Source organism: Pteronotus mesoamericanus, unplaced genomic scaffold, assembly GCF_021234165.1.
Source record: "Pteronotus mesoamericanus isolate MK-2021 breed Mesoamerican mustached bat unplaced genomic scaffold, CSHL_Meso_final contig_50, whole genome shotgun sequence".
In the NCBI taxonomy this organism is placed as follows: domain Eukaryota; kingdom Metazoa; phylum Chordata; class Mammalia; order Chiroptera; family Mormoopidae; genus Pteronotus; species Pteronotus mesoamericanus.
The window spans coordinates 26,415,813-26,433,002 of NW_026555186.1; the positions used below are offsets into that span (position 1 = coordinate 26,415,813).

At 41.1% G+C, this 17,190-nt stretch overlaps 1 protein-coding gene across 1 annotated transcript in view; it reads left to right on the forward strand.

Annotated features, from left to right (window-relative positions):
* The first annotated feature begins 238 nt into the window (after window positions 1-238).
* The window catches only part of ARHGEF28 (Rho guanine nucleotide exchange factor 28), a 275,217-nt gene continuing 258,265 nt past the window's right edge, over window positions 239-17,190 (forward strand). Inside the window, exon 1 of the mRNA XM_054578492.1 lies at window positions 239-367. The gene's annotated coding sequence lies outside the window, so the exon portion shown is untranslated. The remainder of the gene's footprint in view (window positions 368-17,190) is intronic.

The window sequence follows — 17,190 nt, forward strand, 5'->3', positions numbered from 1 at the left end:
CCGCGGCGGGAGGGTGCTGGCGGAGACAGCGCAGTCGGGGTTTCAGGTTTCCTCCTGGAGCCGGTGTCGGGCGCGGCGGCGGGCGGGCCTGGCCATGTGATGCCGGGCCGGGCGGTGGGCAGGCCGGGGATACTGTGGCAGCCGGCAGGCAGTGGCGGAAGGAGCGGGGGCGGCACCAGAGGCGGGCGGCACCAGCCCGGCCTGGGAACGCGCCCGCGGCTCCGCCCCCTTCGCGCGGGCCGCCGCCGGGCCGCCGCCGGGAGTTGGCAGCTTCGGGAGAGCCTTCCCGGCTCTGGGCGCCCTCGGGCAGGGCGCGGAGGAAAGCGCCTCGCTCAGGCTGCTGAGGCTGCGGGGGCCACAGCTCCAGGTAAGCGCTCTTTGGGCTCCATCCTCCGCGTCTCTGCAGCCCTGGACGGAAAACTTGGGCTACATTACCTGAGTTCCCAGCTGCGGAGCTACTTTCTCCAGGATCCCTGGGGACGCGAGGGTCAGCCGAGGTGGAGAGGGGGTGCTGCTGTAGGCTCGGCAGCCCAAGGGATGGCCGCCGCCTCCTGGTCCCTCGGGAACGGCAACAAGTGCAAAGGGCTGCACAGTCTGGCGCAGCGTCGGCAGCTGCGGAGCGTGAGGTTGCTTCGCGGCGCAGTCGAGAGCGCAGCGAGAAGGTGGCGGCGGCCCCTCTCAACCCTGCCTCGCCACCGGAGATGGGTGGGTGGAAGCCCGGGCAATGCCCTTCGATTGCTTGGGAAATAAATGTCACTTCTGCGGTGAAGAAGGGAGATCCTTGAAAGCTGGGGTCTCTTCTCCCCATCGGTGCCTCGGCTGCAGTTTGAGGGTGCTTGGGGGAGCCAGGTCTCCAGGGAGCATACCAAGCAAAAGCTCAGGACAGAGACCCTAACATTTCTTTCGTGTGGGAACACCTGCTGTATCTTAAAAGATATCTACAGTTACCTTGGCTAGGAGAGGAGGTCAGAATTCTGTCGGATTTACATATGCTTATTTTATAGATTCGTTTGCCCCTCGAACACCTGGGGTATGCGTGGTGGTGCCCTAACCTGCTCATGCTTAGAGCTTCCACAGGGGTCATAACGGTGGGCCTGTGCTTGGCCAAGGAGGCATCTTCGCCTGTCCAGGGCTGCGTGGAAGCCGGGCGCTCAGGCCGCCTTGGAAACCCAGCTCTGGTTTCCCAGGCACCAATTAGATTTCCAAGACAGAATCCATCTGCCTTCCTAGGAACGCATAGCGTCCCCCCATTGGTTACAGCTAGGCGGGTCAAGGAAAGGCAGCAACATCTGTATTTGTATTTGCACAGCGTCTCCCTCCTTGACCCCTGTCTGGGTCTCGACAAATATCCGCAGATCCAGAGTTATGATGGAGGTTAACCACCAGATCAGTGCCAACTGGGTAAGAAATACGGACAAGTATGACGTTCAGAAAGAACTGATCATTTGAGGTCCCATGGAGTCTCCAGTTTTCTGATTTGTCATCATATGTTCCTAAGGCTTGGAGGTGTCAGGGGAAGCAAAATCCTGTTCTCACAACAAAAGCAAAATAAAAGATCTGTCCTCGTTATGTTCTGTGGGTTGCTCTTTGTATCCGTCCTGCGTTTTTGTACACACGTTCTTAAAGCATATAGGTATTTGCCTGGTTTTAATTAATGGCCAAGCTAACCTTTTGGAGTCTTTGGAGGAAAAGAAATGAATACTGCGAAAGTCTTTGGAATTTATACAACACAGTATTTCAATGTGATGTTCTGATGTGGACTTCTTATGTGAGTGTGCTCATTCACTTTGGTCAAATATGAATTTGGATAGCATCAGACCTCATATTAGCAGTTAGGGAAACTGAGGCACAGCTAGCTAATGGGCGTGTGGCTCAGGACAATGTCCTGGCTAAGGGGAGAATGGAGAACAGAGAATCAGTGTTTTTCCTGCTTTTGACTATGTTTTCTTCCTTATAAAAACCTGACTAACCAAGAGCAAGTTATGCAACAGGTGTGCCATTAGACTTTCCTTGGAAGAACCTGTCCTGTCCTTTAAGTGGTTCAGAAACAATCCAAGAGGAAAACAGTACAGGCATAGCTCCGAGATATTTTGGGTTTGATTCCAGACCCCCACAATAAAGAGGGTATCACAATAGAGCAAGTTGCAACTTTTTTTGCTGGTGAGGGTCTGTCTTCATTCGTTAAAAAAAGAAAAAAAGCAACATCTGTGATATGCAATAAACTGAAGTGTAATAAAATGAGGTATGCCTGTAGTTGGTAACCAAGGCTTTATGAAATTTCATCAGGGGTCTCGCACCTTTTTTATATTAATCATGTGAATACTGCAGTAGAGTTTGGAATATTTTCCCATTGTCCTGTAATAGAAACTACTGTTGTGGCTAAGACTTAAATTGGGTAGGAATTTCAGGTGAGCTCTGATATGTGCTCTCCCTTTAGTGTATGCCATGTGAGAAGAGGAAATGTTTTAAATAGGTATTAAAGTAAATAGTGGAATATACTATTACTCTTATATTAAACATTCTGTACAAAACTGGTAACCACTATACTGGTACATAAGCTGTAACTTTAAGTCCTGCCAAAATTTATGACCAAGTACTGACTCCCTAGAAAAGATTTATTACATAAATGCTGGAAAATCCTTCATGACTGGGGCATGGCTGGGATGGTACTGCACAGATCCCCAATTACTCTTAACTCCCAGCCTGACTGGAATTTTATTATGCTCTAATTTACTGATCAGATACAACAGATCTGGTTTATGTAGGTTTTGTCTAATTGCATTTGTATTTATGTTGCCTTAGTGGAGCAGAAAAGCTATAGGATATTTTTTTCCCCTGTGACCTTAAATAAGATTTTGTTATGAAGAGAAGGATCAAGCTGGGCAACTCCTATTGAGAGCTCTAAATTGGAAACTGTGTGGTATTTGAAATGCACCGAATTCAGGGAATTTTGCCCTGTTAGAATTATACTGTAAATATTACGCTACCCTGTGGGACCTGAGGTCGGATCCCTTACTCAGGCAAAGCTAGGCTTGGTGATATTTCTCTCAAGAAGTGCAGGTCCTATATGACTAAGCATTTTGGCCCTGATTGGATGGTAGTCTGTCATTTTGTCCAGTACCTATAATCCTTAGTTCTTTTATTATTATCCTAGTATTCAAAAGCTTAGAGTGGTGTCATTCTGCTGTTTAGCCATTTTGACAGTCCCTTTCATGCTCTTCTTTCTGTGACCATTTTCTTCAGTTATATTCATTCACCAAATATTTGAGGGTCTACCATGTGCCTGACTCTGTACTTCGCTTTAATTCCCTGGACTGTGGATTTCATGTTTAAGGTAATACTTCTCTGGTTTTAGAGTTTTTAGGATCTGTTGCATTTTGAGTGGGCTTTTGCACACTTGACACTAAGATGTTTGTCTGGTAAAATTTCGTGTAACTTTTTTTTTTTAATGTGATAGTACATCTTCTTAATTGACTGCAGTTTTTCCTTTGAAATTTGATCTTAGGCACAATTGTAATTTGTTTATTTCTTCAATTGCTGCTCCTGGACTTCTTCTCCTGGATAACCAAGATAATGAGATTTGACATCATTTTTAATATGAAAGTTAAAAAGTTAATATAACTGAATATTGGGTATTTGTTTCAGAGATCTTGGCTTTGAACACTTTTATCAGATATATTTTAATTTGTCTTCAGAGGTATCTTCTCTTATTTTAGTTTAATCTTTTTCTTAATTATCAACTCGAGGTTGGATTTCTTTAGAAAGTTAATGTAAAAGTAATGTTCTCTTAATAGTAGAGAAGACATCTTGTATCCGTGAGCGGAGACCAGCCCAGGAGAGCTTGGCGGCAACACCTTCACTCTTCCTGGCAGGTCCCGAAGAGACTCTTCTAAAATCAGCACTCAAGAACATTTCTGCCTATTTTCAAGTGGCAGGTTTCGTTTGAGTGGTATGTACACAATCAGTCCACCTTTTAAAATATGCTTAAAATGGGCGCTGGCTGTGTAACTCAGTTGGTTAGAGCTCGTTTGGATACGCCAAGGTTGAGCGTCCTCTCCTTAGGACAAGATTGTGGTTTGATCCCCAGTCAGGGCATGTATAAGAAGCAACCAATGAATGCGTAAGTAAGTGGAACAACAGATTGATGTTCTCTGTCTCTCTTTTCCTCTATCTTTCTAAAATCAATCAATAAAATTTTTTTTGAAAAGCTGAAGATGTTAATATGCTTTCTATATTTCCTCATGGCATACACATAGATTTTCCTTTAACTTAATAAATAGATGATCATATATTACATATATAAATGGAATTTATGGTCTAGCTCTTAAATTCATTATCAAACATTTTGTGCTTAAGGCTTGTTCTTTCTTTTCCATCATTTTATAATTTAAAGAAATTATCTTTCATGAACCACAACAAAGTGGTTAAGAGTGGGGACTCTGGAGCCAGACTGTCTTGTTAGGCAGCCCTGGCTCTGTCCCTGCTGGGTGACTTCTCTATACTTCCTGTTTTCCCTTTTTGAAATGGGGATAATCATTGTAACCTGTCCCCTTGGATGATTGTGAGAATACAATGAATAAATTTACAGAGAGCCCTTCTAGTAGTGCTTGTCAGAAGGAAGTGACAGAAAATGTTGGTGGTTATATCTGAAACAAATGGAAAACACATTTTTAAAAAAGTAGCTTTAGCAGGTTTCCCAGATTTCCGAAGGCAGTGAGATGTCAGTGTGACCTTGAGAGAGCACCCTAGGCTTCGAGATCAAGGCAGGGACAGAGACAGCTGGGACCTCTCAATTGTGTGTTGTTAGGTGAGTAGGAGCTGTCTCTGGGCCTCAATTTCCTCATCTGGTGGAATGGAAAGGAGTAGACTTGATGGTTTCTAAGAATCTGCGAGTTCTAACATCATGAAATTTCAAAGCGAGGAGGGCATTGGTCAATTCAGCCTTTGTGTCTTGGGCAACACTACCAGGAATGTACCGTCCGCAGAAGGACCAGCACTGTGCTCTCAGTGGGTGGTCAGCAAGCATTTGAAGGGTTGAACTCACTGCTCTGAACATGCCTCACCTTGATCACCAGACAGTCATCAGGTTGCAGTGACTGAGATATCTTTCTGGACTTAGTCCAGAGAAATTTCAGACATGGAAGCCTGGATCCCATGTGTGCAGGTCATAGGCTACCTTTCTCCCTCTCTTCTGGCTCCACCATTGGGAAGAGGTGCAGGGTAGCTCTGGGAAGATGACAGATGAGTGGGCTGATTGTTTCTGAGTTTCATGATAAAAATTTCCACAGCTGATACACAGGAAAACATCACCATTAGCTTTTGCAGGGACGCTGTACACCAGGACTTGAAGTGAAGGAGGTCTCGGACTTCTGAGTATCTGTGAAGATCAAGAGATTTTCATTGGACTGAATGGTTCAGGCAGAGTCCTTCTAGGCAAATTTCTTCCTCTCCTAATGATCCTTGTTTATTATGGTCTGTGCATTGTCATTTGGTTCTTTGTCAATAGTCTTCCTTCTTTTCTTGCTCTACCAGCCTCATGATTTGCTGAATGACCAGGTGTTAGAGTTTCAAATGGTAGGGGGTGCTCAGTGATTAATGAGATTATGGATTATTTGAACCTCTAAACCAGGATTCCAAGCCTGGTTGTTCATTGGAATCACCTGGGTTCAGAATCTCTCAGGTTGACCTGACCTAATTTTTCAAAAAGGTGATACAGTTGGGTTTGCTAGCTACTTGCATAACCTTTAGGTGTTTCTGGCATTCTGTATCTGAAAGTATCCAGGAAAGGGCATTTTCTTATGGTGTTTCTTTTATGCTGTGGCCATGTCACCTGTTTCCTCTTGTGAACTGTCCACTTTCATCAGCCAGGACTGGTAATTGCCTAAGGGGATATACTGTGTACTTTCCAACTTCATTAACTTGGTTCATTGTGGGTTCCTCTTCTCTAGCCAAAATGCATGGGCAGACCTGGGAGATATTGTGGGTTCAATTCCAGTCATCGCAGCAAAGTGAGTTGTAATCATTTTTGCTGCTGGAGAGTCTAGCCTTCAAATTGTAAAAAACTCTTCTGTGAGGCACAACAAAATGAGGCTTGCTTGTACTGCAGTCCTCAAAGCGGGCTCAAACCACCTTCTCTCTGACACCTTTGACCAACTTAGTAGCAGCTGAGCTCTTTCTGAACCTTTGTTATCCCATTGCTGGTATCTCTCATTTATCACTTTCCACCTGCTCCTGGGTTCCTTATATGCTCCTGTGTTTCTCAACTTTCCAACCCTGACTGTGAGCAGGGACCCTGATTTAAGCTACTTTGTAGGGTGCTCAAAGTAAAATGTTCATATGTCAGTTGGTTAGTTATTTTGCTAACTGTCACGACAAGTCCTTCCGGTTTACAGCATCCCTGAAAAGGCTCATAGTGATGTTTTCTTGTGTATCATGTGTGGGTTTACATTGGAAAACATTAGGATGTAGGGAAGGGAGATAAAGTTTGCTCAGGAAGTTAGATGGCTAGTCCTTCTCAGATACAAATGGGAGACTCCCCAGGCCTCTCTTAGAAAACTGTGCATTCCGTTTGGGGAAATGAATGGAGTTCTAGATTAGGATCAGTCTTTGTATTGAAAGAAACCTAAATATTTTCCCCTCATTTCTAGCAGATGCATACTTCCCCTGGATAAGCATATCTCCAAATGGTTTCCCATTTGCATACTGTCCTTTAATACATTGCAGTGGGGTACTAATAACCATAACAATACCCCAGTCTATGTTCTTTTCCTCAACACTATTGAGGAATAATTTAAAAATATAATTGTATACCAAATCATCATGCATACATTAAATATGTACGTGTACATTGTGGAATAATTATCAAGATCCAGATAATTAACATATCCATCATCTCATATTGTTAACTCTTTTTTTTTTTTGTGAGTACCCTTAAGATCTACTCTCAGCAACTTTCCAGTATGCAATGCCACTATAGTCACCGTGCTGTGCCTTAGATCTTCAGAACTTATAACCGAATGTTTATACCTTTTGACCTATGTTTCCCCATTTCCTCATGCCCCCAGGCCCTGGCAACTATCATTCTATTATCTGTTTCTGTGAAATTGGCTTTTTAAAAGGTTCCACACATTACTGACACTGTATTTTATAGAAGACGATACTTGTCTTTTTATGTCTGATTTATTTCACATAGCATAATGCCCTCTAGTTTCATCCATATTGTTGCAAAAAGCAGGGTTTCCTTCTTAATGGCTGAATAATATTCCATTATGTATATATTCCACATTTTCTTCATCCATTCATCCGTTGATGGGCACTCAGGTTATTTCCATGACTATTGTATATAATGCTGCAGTGAGCATGGGGGGTGCATATAGTTCAGAGATAGTTGTTTCATCTCCTTAGGATATATACCCAGGAGTGGGATTGCTAGACCATATGGTAGTTCTACTTTTAATTTTCTGAGGAACCTCCATTATGTTTTCCATAGTGGCTGGGGTTGTCGTACTTTCCTTTGCATGTTGGGTGAAACTCCTGTAAGGGGGTCCTTCTTGGCTTTGGACTGGGGGAGGGAGTGGTGCAGCTAAAATGCTTCCTGTGCTTTTCTATGCAGCCAATCTCAGTTTTTGAGCTCCACAGGGTTTCTGCTGCGGCTTTGTTGCACTGCAGATCTTTCCTTGCATTATTTTTGTTTGTAGTTGCTAGTTGTTGTTGTTTTTTTTTGGATGGGGGAATGAATTTTTGGAAACCTTAGGGTGTTTAACGCAATCTCTCCTGTATTAAGTTTACTATAGTTCTGCATGCGGGCCATTCTGAACAATTTCTCTTACATGAACACACCTTCCATTTTTGAAAATTAAATGCATATCCTACCTTTAAGCCTCATTTAAGTTGGAATATAAAAATCTGTGTTTCTTTAGCTTTTGTCGAATGATAAGATTTTGAATCCTCTCATCCCTGGAATACTGAACACATTCCAAAGTTCTCTATTCTTTTGAAAGTGTGATCCTTCTTCCAGCTGGCATCTGACAGCGTGGGGCGCAGCCGAACCACTCCCGCCCTGCGGGACAGCCCCGGCCCCTTCCCCGAGGGAAGCCCTGAAGCCTTGAGGTTAAGATTCCCAGCTGCCAACTAGACTTGGGGGAGACTCAGCTCTGCTACTTTCTGCCTTGTCTTGGGCAAGTCACTTGTGTTAGCCTCAGTTTTTAACCTATTTTCTCTTACAGGGGTGATGTAAGGACTCAGTAAAATAGTCTATGTAAAGTGCTCAGCACCGAACCTGGGATAGAATAATTTCTCAAACAATGGTTTTCCGACTATGGTGCTTCTGAACAGGGCTATTGACTTTTGATGTTCAAGTCATCTCAAAATCCCAAAGTTTGTTTTTATACATGTTGCTGCTGAGCCCCAGCTCATTCATGGACTTGTGCAATTGGCTTCTTACTTCCCTGAACAGGAGGTAATAGTTCTCTCTTAAATTTATTTTCCTGTATGTGACCATTTGTTCCAGCCTTTCAAAGTCTTTTAGATTGTTTATCTATCATGTTCACTACCCTGATTTTTGTTCCAGGTTATCCACAAATTTGATATGCATTTCTTTTTAAAAAAATTTTTATTGTTATTCTATTAAAGTTGTTCCCTTTTTCCCCCTTTGCTCTCCTCCACCTAGTACACCGCCGCTCCCACAGTCCATCCCACACTGTTGTCCACGCCCACGGGTCGTTCACACATGTTCTTTGACTAGTCCCTTCCTCTTCTTTCCACCTTTTTCTCTCTCCCCTTTCCACTCTGGTTGCTGTCAGTTTGTTCCATGTCTCCATGCCTCTGGTTCTATTTTGCTCATTAGTTTATTTTTGTTCGTTAGGTTCCTCTTATAGGTGAGATCATGATATGCATTTCCTTAATGGCTTAACTATGCTGAGGTCTAAGGCAGAGCAATTTGGTGCATTTACACAAATTTCATTTCAAATTGATGTTTATCAATTTCAGGTCACGTTGTTCAATTAATCATTCTGATTTGTACTGGCATCTGATTCTTAGTTGTCTATCTTGTCATCAGGATATACATTGTCTACCAAATCTATGATACTATATCTCTCCTGTAAGGAGTTACCTGTTTTAGTAGCCACGTAAGAGAATGGGGTTATTCTCAAGTGACTTCTTCTTGGGAAACCCATACTGGATCCAAGTGGCCATGGCTTCCTCTACAAGGCATTCAGACATCATCCCTTTAATACTCTGCTCTAGGATCTTGCTTAGAATCAACATAAAGCTCCTTGTGTCTATAGTATGTAGAATCTGCCTTTTTGGAAATTAGAATGACACGTGCCTGTCTCCTATATTTGAATCCTGTCTTTCTCCACAGGTCTTGATGGATTATAGTTGGGAAATCTCAACAGATTCTTTCCTATCCTGGCATTTTTTCCTATTCTTTCCAAATGGGAGGTCCTGGTTATTTTTATAAATAGTAATGATTTCTTTAGGTAGTGATTTCATTGACTGTTAATAAAGTTTGGGGGAAGTGCAATTTTGATGGGATGGAATGGTGGAAGAATACCTTTATGTATAAGGAGCAGCTCATCTAACACTTTGATGTTTCCTTTCATGGAATTGCCATGTTTGCAACTTCTCAAGAGTTCTCAGGAAATGGATTCCTGGAGTTGCTTTTATACCAATTATTAGAGTCCCTAGAGACTTAGCCAGTTTGCAGCTGGTCACTCCCCATTCTTGGCAGTAAGGGACAACACACAGGACCTATAACTGATGATTTAATAGGTTTTTTAATAGATGGGTTCATAAGGGAAATAAAATAGAAGTACTCTTAAATCATATGTTTCCTGTTACACAGAGTTTTTTATATAAAATACTTATATGTATTTCCTCCCATTTGATAATCAGAAATATTGATAGTTTACTCACTGAATAGAAGAGTGTCAAAAATCTTTAAGATGTCAGCTATGTGAATTCTAATTATTCTTTGATCTTTGGTTAGGGAGGTGCTAGTTTGGACAGATATGGTTATGAGACAAAGGTTTCATGTCCTTTGATTTTTAGCCTTATAAAAATATGTCAAAATCTTATGTAAGCAGGTGAAATAGATTTCACATATAGATAAATTAGGTGGTTTTGCAATAAAAATGAATGCTCTAGGTTATCTCCATATCTGCAGAAAGTCCAAAATTAGCTTTTCTGTTGGCTTACTTCCAGAAATGGGACTGTACTAGAGACAATTCAACTTCACTATGAACAGTTGAAGAAAAATCTTGTCTTTATAGGAATGCCAAGTGTAATTTGGATATTGGTTTATTAGAAGTAGGAGTAAGAATTTTTCCCCTTTTGCATTCATAGCACAAAGCTTTATGGTCGCTGGTTGTTATGGCAGCTTTGTGGAAAATTTACAACAGCGGAAATTAGTAGAAGCCAACAAGATGTTTGGATTTAAATAAATGTAAGAGCAATTTTTTAAAAACGGGAGTTGGACACACCATTCATTTAAAAAACGATAGTAGATTGTGTGCAATAAGAAGGTTTTTAAAAGATAGTCTGGGTGTAGCAAAGGCTGAACCAGAAGCAGGATTTGGTTTGAAATCTTAGCACTGTGACCGGCATGCACACCAGGCGAGCCATGTCGCCTCCCTGGGCCCGGGCGACCTGATCTGAACCCTGAGGGGTTGAGCCCAGCCCGTCTCTCCAGTTCTGTGTTTCTGTGGCGGTAAGGATGGTGCCTTAACTCTTTCTTGGATTACTAGCATAATGCTTGATTCCAGGAGTGCTTTCAGACACTTGACTGGCAACATCCAAATTGTTCAGGAATCTCGGTTTGAAGGAGCTGCTTTAGCGTAGCATCTTTACAGGGAGAAGTGATTGCTCGTACCCTGAGATTTCCCTGTGACGGCAGCTTGTGGTGTTGTTGTCTGAGCGCTTCATGAGCAGTGAGGTGGAATCAGCCAGTAATAATCTAGTAATTATTTTTAATTGAACTCAAAGATGACTGGAAATTGGTGTTCATTTCATTTTAGCAGATGGAACTTAATGTACCCAACTCCATTTAGGCTCGTGGAGAATGGGCCCTGCAATTTGTGGCATTTTTGATAACCGTCTATATTTAGCTAAAATAACATTTATAATGGTTCTCTCTTTTTTCTCTCCCCTCCCTCTTCTCCTCTTCTTGACTCCCCCTTTGACTCCCCCAGTTTCTCTTAAGAAAGTTGGTGATTTCTCTTCTGTTAGATTTCACAACTTTTATTCAAGAGGTGTAACAAATTTCTAAAACCTCTAGAATTTCATGTAGCTCCTGGCTAGTAATATGAAAGAAAACAAACTTGTGCTCATAAAAAAGATGACATTTTAAGGCGTAACATCCCTCCACTTCTCATAGAATCTGAGGATAAAGATTTCCCATTATATTGGTGATTTGGATATTGGGTATTATCTTGTTTGGGCTTTTACGTGCTGCATGTAGGAGCTCTAGGTCCTCTTATCCGGGTGATCTCTCCAAAGCTTTTTCACCCCAGGGAGTTTGAGAGTTCTGCTTGAGTTGTGAGCCTTCACTGAGTTCAGTTTGGCTAGTGATCACTATGAGACAGGCATGTACTGGGCACTGCAGGCTTAGAGATGATGCTGGGGAGTAGCTTTTGAGGAGCTCTCCGTGCTGCCGAATCAGCAGCCATGAATGCAAATAAATATATTTTCAGGTAGAGACGGTGCGGGGCAGAGCATTCTTGGCAGCCTGAGTGAAGGCATTTTTTTTTTTCCTGGGAGCCATACCTAATATAATGGGAATCAAAGTATCGTCCAGTATTTTTTTCTGTTCTGGTGTCCTAAATACAGTCTATATGGTCCATGTGTATCCCTCCAGTGATGTTATAAAAACAAGTGACTTTAAGAAATAGACATTTTAATGAAAAATCTGTATAGTTCATTTTAGTTCGTAAATGTAATTGGAGTGGATGTCTTTCAGATGTCAAATTCCATCACAGACTCTTGCTGTAAAACTTGTTTACTGAAATTACATAATTCCTTGTTGCTAATAATGTAAAAAGTCCTTTTAAATTTGGGCTTATAAATCAATCAAACATTTACAGTAACTATTTGGTGAAGGAGGGAAACTTGGATATCATCCAACAGAAAAGACTATTCTTTTATATTTCAACTTGTTTTGGCAATGCGCTTGTAAAGATTTACATCTTAAATTTGTATGGAAAAATGTAGCTCTGTGTGTGTGTGTGTGTGTGTGTGTGTGTGTGTGTGTGTGTGTGTGTATTTCTCACTATAGACATTTGAAAGTGAAAACAATCTTAAGAATTCTGGAGAGGTTTGACCAAGCTCTTGGCTAGTGACGGGGTACACCTGCTAGTTTTGTCAGGGGTGAACCGATTCTAATATCTCTGTTGTTGGGACAGCTCTCCAGCCAGGGTGAAACCCTCCACAACTTTGGGTTACATTGAATGCCACAGCGTGAGCCAAAACCAAACGAGGGGAGGCAAATGAGAAGTGCCTTATCTCAGTGACCTTAAAGAGGATTGTTGTGAATATGCTGAGTCTCTGCTAGTTATTTATTTATTTTTGGGCACAGGATCATTTGAATATCTAAGTACCTAAAAAAAAATCCCTCTGTGCCACAATGAAATATTAATACACTTATGGACCATTTAAAGTCGCAGAGCATTTTTAGAAGATACTGATCAAATGAATCACCACTTCACGTGTTGTTTTGACAGGATGTGTATCACGTCTCAATAATTTCCTTAAAGTTTTTTCCTGCCAGGTGCCTGTTTTCTTCTTGTTAACGTATTCCCATAGAATTCCAAATATGTGATTGATTCCCATACTGGTGCACTTTCACAGTTCCTTTTCCTTTGAAGTAGTTGGTATACTTTTGTTTGTATTGAATTTAAGGTTTATCACAGGGCAGAGAGAATGAGTAGCTATTTTTGAGACTGATGACATCCAGCCAGGATGCCTCCGTCTGGTGAGAAGAGCTCCTTGGCTCCAGCCTGTAGGATTTTACCAAGGAGGTGTTAGGACGTGCCTGTTGACATATCCAATCAAAGGCCAGATGTACACGAAGTATCGTTCAGTCAGTCATCTATGGAGAGATTAGAGGGAATTTCCATTTTCTATTTTGTATATATGCAACTGAACACAATTTTTAAAATGAGCATGAGCTACCTTGAAATAAAACAAATTAGAAAAATAAGATATTGGTCTCTGCTGTAAGGAAGGTGCTATCTAAGGCAAGGTGAAGGATGTGAACGTTTGCTGCAGCCCCTGACTGACATGTGGGCACGCAGGCCAGCCCTCACCGGGCAGCCTGTGTGGTGGCTGCCGGGGCAGGTGTATTGCTCCGAGGAGCGCAGAGCTGGGGGCTCTGGAAGGGAAGAAGAGCCTGAGTATGAAGCAGCCCTTCTTGGCCTGTAGGGTCTTCTGGTGGAAGTAGGTGCAAGAAATTACCCCCCCACTTTAAAAAAAAATCTTCACCCAAGGATATGTTTTTATTGACTTTAGAGAGAGAGAAAGCAAGAGAGATGGCGAGAGATGGAGATGTTAGAGAGACATCAATTGGTTGCCTCCTGCATTTGTGCTCCGACCTGGGATTGATCCCATAACTTAAGTATGTGCCCTGACTGGGGATGGAAGCTACAACCCTTTCGTGTTCAGGATGATGCTCCAACCAACTGAGCCACTTGGCCAGGGCAAAATCTCCTTTTTCTAAATTAAGAAATTACATGTATATGTGCAAAGGAGAATTCTTAGTTCAGTAATTTATACAGCTGTTGGGAACAGCTGTTCATGTGTTTGCCTTTGGATATTGGGTCAATACATTTCTGACTAGTAAATATGTATATACATTTAGTTGTGATTTAATGTATATTTCATTACATAATAAAAACACTTTTGTAAATTGTGTTGATTTTTATCAATGAGTTATCAGCCATAGCGTTTTTTATAGTCTGTTTTATATTTATATGTGTAACTTTCATGATTAATTAACTGCCTGTTTTCTTTGATAGAATAACTTTATGGGGTTTATATTCCCCATTTTTCTATATTGAATACCACAAAGAAAATACAATGGAATTGTATTTTAAGCACAAGTATGCAGTAGGTGATTTCTTTTAAATAAAAATGACAGTGCTTTCTTCCACTAGAAGTCTTCCCTTTCTTGTAATGGAGGGTTACACAGTACAGACAGTGAGACTTAGATCGCTAGACATTGAAAGGCATATAATTTTGTAGTGTATCCCATGTAAAACTGAAGACTACAAATAGACTTTTAAGAAGGCATACTCGGAGGGGTTGGCATTTGTGCAACTACAGGCAGTCCTTCTATACACATCGGTATGAGCTTCTAATTATGCTTAGGAAACTAGCATAGGAAACTAGTTTTCTACATTGTTTTTGCACATTTGTATTCTTTTTTAGATTTCGGAATAACAAATTGTATGGGAAAATACTATTTATTAGCAAACCAGTTTTTTAAAAAAAATTTGATCTGAGAGAAAGAGAGAGAGGGTGAAAGAAACATTAATTTGTTGTTCCACTTATTTATCTATTGCTTGGGTGCTTATGTGCGCTGATTGGGGATCAAACCCACAACCTTGGCATATAGGGATGATGCTCTAACCAATTGAGCTATCCAGCCAGAGCCCAATCAATTGTTTAATAAATAGTAGCAATAAAGTCAGTGTCCCATTTTTATGTTGTATCTTATTAGTGGGGTTGAATGTCAAAACCATAATATGGTTAAGGTGAGATGCACATACAGGAAATAGCTAGGACTTTTGAAAATAGCAAATAAGTGTAGGACCCTAGCGCTACAATATGCAAGTGACAAGGGGGTGTGTGAGCCGGGTGTGGGGGACATGCCTACCTGAGCTCTTGCCCCTCATCCTAGCTCTGTGTCTTGGATTTATCCCTGCATTTCTGTTGCAGGGATCAGGCAGGTACCTGGCCACAAGCCCGTAAGCGATATTCATACCCCACTTCTCAGTTTCCTCATCTGTCACGTTCTGTGATTCTATGAGCAACACATAAATAGTTACATGTGTGACATAAAAAACCCCTGAGAAATTTAAACAGCCTTATTAAATATATTTTGTGTGCCTTGCATCAGAATGCTATTTAACTATTTTAACTATCCATTAGTTTGGCAGAGCTTTGACGTTTATAGTGCCAAAGAAAATTTCAGCTAGCAGAGGTCAAATGAACATGTACTCTGTTTAAGCAGAACTTTCTTCTGTATTACTAATGGGAACCAAAAAATTAGCTAAAGATTTATTAACAGATCACATTTGCTTAAAATGCAGTTGTTCTCACACAGGTTCTTAAAATCAAACTTGAGATGGGGTGCCGACCTAGTTTAACTTGAGATGAGTGTTTTTCCTCATCTCTGAGATGGGGGAGATACCAGCCCTCCAGATAAAACTGGAGGCTTTGCCAAGCAAATGAAGTTATAGATGAAAATACTTTGGAAAATTTAAATGATATATAAATATAAAAACAAACCCTAAAAAGTGATATCTCCATTTGCAAACAGTTATTTGGGGCATCAACTTACTATTGCTGCTATAAACAAACACACAGGAGAGCAGTGAATGCGATCAGCTGGTACCATGCCAGCTCCTATGGCTTTTTGCTAATTTAGCACTTCTGCATATAATAATGTGGAAGCAAAATGTGGAGCCAATTCAAATTAGGGGGGGAAGTCTCAGAGGCCCCTTGGATGAGAAAAGGCTAATGAGTGGCCATGTTCTAGCAGGAATTTTGGTTCTGAACTTGAGTTTTCAAAAAAATAAAACACAAACAAAAAATAAACCCTTGTAAAAACCACCGTTTTTCTTTTCTTCTGTTGTTTAGAGTATAAGGACATTTGATAAAAAGCAAGAGTGATGCATTTTATTAGACCATGAACCCCCCCTTTCAGGAAAAGTACCAACAAAAGAGGTTATTGTAAATACTACTCTCATATTGGTCCTGGAAATATATACATTTAAATGGTTTGTAAATGTTTGGTTCACTTTTTAATGAAGAAATAAAGTTTTGGTCATGGCCAGTTGCTCAGTTGTTTAGAGCATCCTCCTAATGCACCGAGGTTGTGGGTTAGATCCCTGATCAGGGCACATAGAAGCAGCAACCAGTGAACGCATGAATAAGTGGAACAACAAATTGATGTTCTCTCTCTTTCTCACTCTCAAGTCAATTGAAAAAAAGAAATAAAGTTTCTCTTGTAATCCTTCAAAGCTAGAGACAAAAAGACCTTCCTCTCTTGGACTGGTGGTCCAAAGGTGATGGTGGCAGGGTAAAGAGCTGTTTTTATTCATTTCATGTGGATTTGGAGTCATGCTCAATTGTGACAATAGCAATATGTTATTAGTTGATTCTCCATACTAGAAATGTTTTGGGTTAAGCATACATTGACTATTCTGGAGCCCTGAGTTGTAGTGCCTGTTTGGGAAGAATCTGGATCTTGAACATTAAAAATAAAAGTCTTACTTAAAGATCTTTTGGAGGGAGAGCGCATAGCATTTCTAGTACAGAAGATGGTGACTTTGCTTAATAATTAGCACATGATTGCCCTAGGTCATAGTATATAGAGCCACCGTGTCAATGTCTTCTTGCAGTTGGAAAAGTGAAGCTTACCAGGTTTATCCAACTATCCAACCAGTCCCTGTAGTATTCGAGGGCCTTATTACAGGGAATATCTTGTGAAACTTGCATCAGCTATAGGAAGACCTCTTTATGTAATTTGGTTTGGGGTTCTGGAGTTTGATAATAATGAAGATGGTAACTATTTGTCAGTTGCTTTCCCTTTGTTCAGCACTACGCTTATTATCTTTAATTCCTACAATGACTCATCATCTCTGTTTTATAGATGAGAAAACTAAGGAAATATGAGATGTTAAACAACCTCTTCTAGGTCTAGCAACTTCTTTCTTTCTTTACTTCCCCCTGGTCTCACTCAGAAGGCTTAGAGGGGAAAAATCCAGCCTGTTCACATGTAAAAGACACTGAAGAGCTTACAGTCTAATCAACTGATCTGAAAAGTTTTCACTGCCTCTGCATTTCCAGGTTTGACTGTACAGTGAAACTAGGTGCCTCATCTTTTACAGTTGTCACAAACTGTGTAAGACATTCATCTATGCTGGAGGACCTGATTTACATAGCTTGTCATCTTAAATCTTTCCAGGA